The sequence below is a fragment of the Ictidomys tridecemlineatus genome, chromosome 5 (assembly GCF_052094955.1).
Source record: "Ictidomys tridecemlineatus isolate mIctTri1 chromosome 5, mIctTri1.hap1, whole genome shotgun sequence".
Taxonomy (NCBI): domain Eukaryota; kingdom Metazoa; phylum Chordata; class Mammalia; order Rodentia; family Sciuridae; genus Ictidomys; species Ictidomys tridecemlineatus.
The window spans coordinates 73,173,044-73,180,042 of record NC_135481.1 but is presented as its reverse complement, the minus strand read 5'-3'; the positions used below and the strand labels follow the sequence as shown (position 1 = coordinate 73,180,042).

The 6,999-nt window shown below is 34.2% G+C and overlaps 1 pseudogene; it reads right to left on the bottom strand.

Moving 5' to 3' along the window:
• Positions 1–4,136: 4,136 nt before the first annotated feature.
• Positions 4,137–5,410, bottom strand: LOC101963796 (eukaryotic translation initiation factor 5 pseudogene; annotated as a pseudogene).
• Positions 5,411–6,999: the final 1,589 nt, after the last annotated feature.

The window sequence follows — 6,999 nt, the reverse complement described above, 5'->3', positions numbered from 1 at the left end:
CTTCTGTTGAGCATGAGAATCTCCTAGAGTTATACTTCTGTGTCCAGACAATATTTCTTTTCAGTGGTATCATTTGTGACAACAGAGTAGAGGAAAGCAAGGATTTTATGTACCCCAGTCGTGAAAGCATTCAATCAATGCAGTAAGAGAATTCAATAAAAGCTGGAAATCAGATCAGATGTGGATAGAAAACAGTAGCAGAATGAGCATTCTAAAGGAATAATGAGAGGGCACAGGATTTCACACAAGAGCTGTGGCAGGGTTTGGACACATCTTATCTGGATATTCAGGACCACGTGACATTCATGTTATTCCAATGTGTCTGTTTTCATCCCAGCTTGAAAGTCTACAAATGAAAGTTTCATAAGGTCACAAGGAAAATACTCATTGTTATCATTCTCCTCTAGAAATAATAATCTTGTCTCCAAACTCTTCCCATTTCCTTTCTCTCTCCCTCTCTCCCTCTTCCAGGGTGCCAACTGCTGTGAACTCTATTTTTTGGTCAATTGACAATAATAATGGTCTTTCAGAATCAAGTTGAAAATTTCTGCTATGAAATGCTGAGCTTCCATTTCTGTAGAGTAGTAACTTTTTACACTTAGTAATACAGAGTGAAACTTTGACTGACTCCCAGCTGTCCATAGGGTGGGCCAGTCAAAAAAAAAATCAATTGGTACTGGGTATAAAATTTTAACTGTTCTTAACAGCATCCCTCCACTGGCATTAGCCTTTAGTGAAACCTACTTTTGATTTGGCTAGCCATTAAGTGCATTTCCACTTATGTCACAGTCAATATAATTACTCTTTCTCTTAAAATCTTGTAATCAAATCTATCAGAAGTTTCACTTTGTAAGTGAAACTACAAAAATTGGAAACTCACTACACATGGAGAATATTTTCTGTCTGATTAATATTAAGTTTTTAATGTGTATATTTAGCTAATATTATGCTTTAATGTTATTGTTTTAAAGGCAGTATCATTTTATTTGGTGTTATAAGAAATTTTAGTTGCTTTTTAAAAGTGAGATCAAAAAAATTAAAAAATCCCAAAGTAACTTATACCTTAATTTTGAATGTTTACATTAGCAGAATCTTATTTGAAAATGAAATAAAACCATGAATATTGTACATCAAAGAACAGGAACCTGGCATTTTTCATATTAAATATTTCTTAAAAATTCATTAAGATAACTGAATTATCCTGTGACTAGCACCACAAATATTTATAAAATTTACAGTAATTAACAAGCTAGAGCATGTGCTATAAAAAAGTACTTTTACTTTCTAGAAAATAATAGTAGATGAAATGTTATCATAGTAAAATATTTAGAGACACAATTTTAATGATATAATTTATATTGTGTTCTACTTTCCCACTTACACACAGCTTTGCAAAAGTATACTTTTCAGAATTATTGATAATTGTGAACTAAGGTTCAATATTTGGGTTGCAGAATTTCATAATTTTGAAAAATGAAGAATATCATCTACCCATTATTGTACTATCAGAGAATAGTATTAATACCCTAAAAATGTCTCCTGTGCTTGATTATCCAACCCTCCCCCCTTCCTAGAGTCCCTACAATCAGTGATCTGCTTACAGTTCCCAAAGTTTTGCCTTTCTTAGGGTAAAATAATAATTAAGGTGAGACGTGAACAATGGATAGGAATATCATTCAATAAGATGAAAAAAATAAACATTTAATAAGGTGCGTATAAAGAAATGCATAGATTTGAGTCCAAGAGAATGATTTGATTATTGTTAGACTTGTTGAGTTTGAGATTATTTTTTTTTCCAGGTGGAGTTATTCTCTGTGTGAGCTATTGGGTTTCAAGCACAAGAGTGGATGGACTGGTGATATGAATTTACTGATCTATGCAATGTTATGTATATAAGGCAAGTAAAGCCCTGGGGAAGATTTTGTGGAATTGAATAATTAAAATTGTAGGGTAACTTAAAAGTGTTTAAAAATATAAGAATTATGGATCAGGGTGGCTATACCTTTTGGGCTTTCATGAATTAAATACAAGTAGAAAATTCCACATCTTAGATTTCCTGAGAGAAATCAATTAGGAAACACCTCACCCTGTTATGAATTGCTCCTGGAAATTTGCTGCAAAAACAATTAACATTTGCTGAATATGTATTACATTTCAGATTTCTTACTCAACCTGTAGTTTAGTCATGTGACTCAGTTGTGGCAGAGGCCCAGCTACACTTTCATGGAAATAGCTTTGATAATGAGGGTAGTCTTGAAAAAAGATTTTAAAGGAAAAGATTAAGAATGGTGAAGCAGGTTTCTATGTTATAATAATGAGCATTGCCATTTTTCATCAGTGTTCTAAAGCATTGGTCACTTATGACAGAGCTATGAGAATATGAGATAAGAGTGAATGTGTATAGGAGGGAGGAGGCAGGATTACTGGTTGCAAAGCAGTTTGCTAAGATTAATTGCTGAACATCACTATCCTTTATCAAGGAGTTTTTAGTTTTATTTTTAATATAACTAGATTTCTCTTTATTACTCTCTTTTTTACTGGACTTAACCTTTTCTCCTAAATTACACTTTTTTGTAACTTCATGCATTATAATTTGATGTTTTTAAGTTGTAAAGCTTTATGGGTTTTTAAAAAATGCAGAATGTCATATATTCATCATAACAATACCAGAGAATAGTATCACCACCCTAAAAATATTATTGTGTTTTATCCATTCTACACTCTGCCCTTCCTGAACTCCTGGCAATCACTGATCTGCGTACTCCCCCTATAATTTAAACTTTATCAGAATGTCAGAATAACCAAACTATGCATTCATTCTATAGTCTTTCTCAATGATCTCCTTTATCTTAACAATGTACTTTTAATTTTAATTCTTGTTGTTGCATGGCTCAATGAGCTAATTATTTTTATTACAGACTAGTAGTATTCTATATATGGAGGAACTCTAGTTTGTTCATTCATTCATTTATACAAGATGTCATGTTGCTTCCATTATTAATAATGCTGCTATAGGCATTCATGTTTTGTTTTTTTTCCCAAACATAAGGAGGTTGAGACAGGAGTATTGTGAGTTCAAAGCTAACCTCAGCAATGGAGAAGTGCTTAGTTACTCAGTGAGACCCTGTCTCTAAATAAAATACAAAATAGGGCTGGGGATGTGGCTCAATGGTTCAGTGTCCCTGAGTTCAATCCCTGGTATGTACAAATCAATCAATCAATCTATCTATCTATCTATCTATCTAAACATTTTGAAATTTTAATTTAAATGTTAAATGTAAAAGCTGAAAAACTCCTCTGTTTTTTTTTTTTGAGAATGTAAGTTTTCTTTTTTTTTCCACCAAATAAAACAAGTTTATTATTTAATCACATGTTTAAATTTTGAGTTTTCTCTCAGTACAAAGGAACTACTATATACACACAAAAATCTTATTTGTTAATGTAAAAATTTTTCTTTGGTTGGTCCAACATGCAATACACATGAGTCCAAAGACTACAGTTTGGGGCAAATGTCCATGGACTGAGAAACCACAATTCCAAGTTTCAAAACTCATTTTAAAAATTATTAATAGCACATGCAGGTTGCTTTTACTTCTCAGCAACTTGTTGAACTATTATTTGATTATTAATCTACCTCAGCAAAAGAAAACAAAATATTGCATGCCAATTTGAGGGACTAAAAAGAAAATTTCAAAAGTACTAGATTTGTTAACAGCTGAGTAAGGTCATTATAAACAAGCTTGTGTTTACATTCTGCTGAAAACCCCTGTATAGTCTCAGCACCTAACAAAATCTACCAGGCTCCAAGGACACTGTCAGGTTAAATGATGGCATAACTTTTTAAAAGGAGCCAATTACATCAGCATAAGTCATTCAGAGCCCAACATAATCAAATCTAGTTTTTCCAAAAGAAACATGCTATAAATAAACAAATTACATCCGATTCTTGATGTGAATATGAACTTCCTAGAGGTCTCATTCGGCCTAATTGCTGGTCACTCACAGTAATAGATTTTTAGTGAAAAGAGTAACATGATGTTAAGTCATTTTAGATTTTAGACATACACATTACACTTCTGGGTGACAATGGAGAGAATCTGCAGCAATATATCATTAAGCTAGGTTGCAAAGTTCTTTCAAATGGCATCAATATCAATGTCATCATCCTTGCTGTCAGACTTCACAGTTTCAGCTTTCATTACACTAATAGTCTTTGAATATACCTCCTCAATGTTTTCATCTTCATCTTCTTTCCCACCAGAGATTCCTCCTCTGCCTCTTTCAACGGCTTTATAATTGGTTTGCTTTGATATGAATCTCTTTGCAGAGTTTTTTTTTTTTTTTTTGAGGCCTATTTCTTAGAGGAGTTTTCCAACAGCTGATGATGACCTAGTCTTCTGAATGGCTGTGCCACACATCTCCCTCAAGATGTGTGAAATCTTGGAGAGAGCTGAGCTTGATGAATTGTACTGCACACTTCAAACGATGAGGAAGGTACTGCTGAGCTTTTTTGTTACTGTAACAAAATCTTAAGAAATGGCACCTGGGTTTCTTCATCAGTTCACCAGTCTTCTCTTTGAAAAGAACTTCGTCAGAACAAAAGGGCCCATGGCTGTTACATCTAGTCTTTCTGCTTCTGCAACAATTTGTCAGGTGAGTCAATGATACCCTCTTCTATCTTTTTTGTAACAAAATCCAACAGGATATTGACACACTTCTATAGTACCTTCCAAATCATCACTGAGTGCAGAGCTTCTGCAAGGTCACTAATTTTATCCATTCCGCTTCTCTGAGTTTCCTCAGTTGTATGCTCCACCCAATCCTTCTCCTCCTCTTCTTCCACTGCATGTATAGAACACTGATCTCATTTGGTGCTGGTAGTAGTGGTATCTCATTGCTGAATACAGAACCATTTTCCTTGTCTTTGCCCTTTCTATTTTTCTTTTCTGTTTTTTAATTTTTCCTTTCTTGCACCACTATCATTATTTGCCTGCAAGTTTTTGAAAATGAACATGCAGAGTTTATGGTGTGTATCAAGAATTCCTCTGTATCCACAGGCTTAAAATGAATTACCTATTGTTTGCTTTTTTTTGAATTAACATACAGGTCTATTTCAGGATTCTCACACTCAGGGCAGAGAGAAAAAGCAATTTAATGAACCCATTCAATATGTCTTGCAGTTTATTTGCCTCTTGAGATCCATTGACAATGTAATGGTTATTCTTAACATAAAACTGGGTCTGTATACCCATCTCACAACCCAGATATTTGGTGGGATATATCGGAGACTGATTGTCTTTTTGACGTCAAACATGTTAACTATAACTGTTTTGATTCCATTGCCTTTGCTCCCAATCTTGGCAATCAAACAGGGGGTGGGTATCTTGTAACTATAGGACTGATCTGACATGCTGCACTTACATTAACAGACATTTTGGCTTATTAGTGACTTTATCGATAAGACCAGGACATCTGTGATTACAACTTTGTGGTATCATCTTTCTGTAGAAGAAGAGATGACATAAACTACGGCAAGAGTTCTGCTTCTGATATGAAAAAAAATAATCATAATTTGCCACTGAGGTTATAAGTGCCTTGCTTGTATGCTGTATTTCTACAAAAATGCTCAATAATTTGTTTTCATCAAATAAAGATATAAAACCAACACAGCTTGCCTGGGACAGGGAGGAAGAGGTGCTGGAAACCTGGTTGAGTCTGGAACTGCTGGATGGGTCAGTGGAGGGACAAATGGGCAGGTACTGCCCTGGATTATGGGGCATGGTACCAGTCCTCCCAGCAACATCAAAATCAATTTTTTTGTTGATCAATTTTCCTCTTTTCATTTTAGTTTAGGAATTTTCCATGGACTTATATTTAGATTAATTTTTATCCTCAGTCTTTTATATCTATTAAATATATTATTTATTGTATAAATTTTTTAGACTTTTCATTTGAAACTTTCTTAAAGCATCTCTGTTTCCATTGCTCTACTACTCTTGCATGTTACCTATTTTTTATTAGAACCCATAATATATTAATCATAGTAATTTTAAATGCTTTGTCCTATGATTCTAGAATTTATATCATAAGTGAACCTGATTTTGATAAGTTTTTTTTGTTTTCACTTGCTTTTTGTATGTGTACTTAAGTTTACACAATTAGGGAATAAGAGGCTTTGAAAAATATGAAATTAAGTAATGTCCTTGTGAAGTGAAATTTATAGTAATTAGGACTGTGCTTAATATTCACTGTAGCTGCAGGTAACAGAGGCTTCAATTTTCTTTAATGCTTTTCTTTGTCTTCTTTCTTGACTTTCAGGCTCCCATATGAGTTCCTCCCTAGGTATTCCAAATCTTATAAATCTTTCATCTATAATCTGATGTTACTTTGCTGGTAGCCTTTTGATGTGGTGGTAATGTCACCACATTGGGGTCCAAGGAGGTCTATAAGACCAGGGGAGATTTCTGCTTGGAACTTCCAGGTTCTTGACTACATCACAGAAAATAATTTAAGGACATGTCAAGTATGAGAAACAAAGGAAGAGATTTATTATAAATGAAAGTATACATTGGAGACTGGGAATGCAGGTGATGAGTGAGAGAGAGAGAGAGAGAGGGAGAGAGAGATGCCTTGTCTTGGTCATGTCTCATAAGCATCTTGAATCTTCACCCTGGGGTGTGTATATTATAATGAGGCTAGGATCACTTCTTGGTCACCAAAGTCTTAAATGTGTATGTTCCCTAAATGAGTGATTCCCACAGAGGCCTATCTGCAAGCTAAGTACAAAGATGCAGGTGCAAGGACTTGGGTTGTGTTGCTCACAAATTGTTGGCTCTGCATTCCAGTGGTTTTTTGAGTATTTCTTTTTTTGAGATTCAGTGTTCTTCCTATTTTTCATACAGAAAAAGGGAGGCACATTCTATATTACTCAGGCAGTTTCAGTATTTTAGTGGACTTGTTCCTTTGTTTCATTATAAATGTTCCTTCCTATTTTCCTTC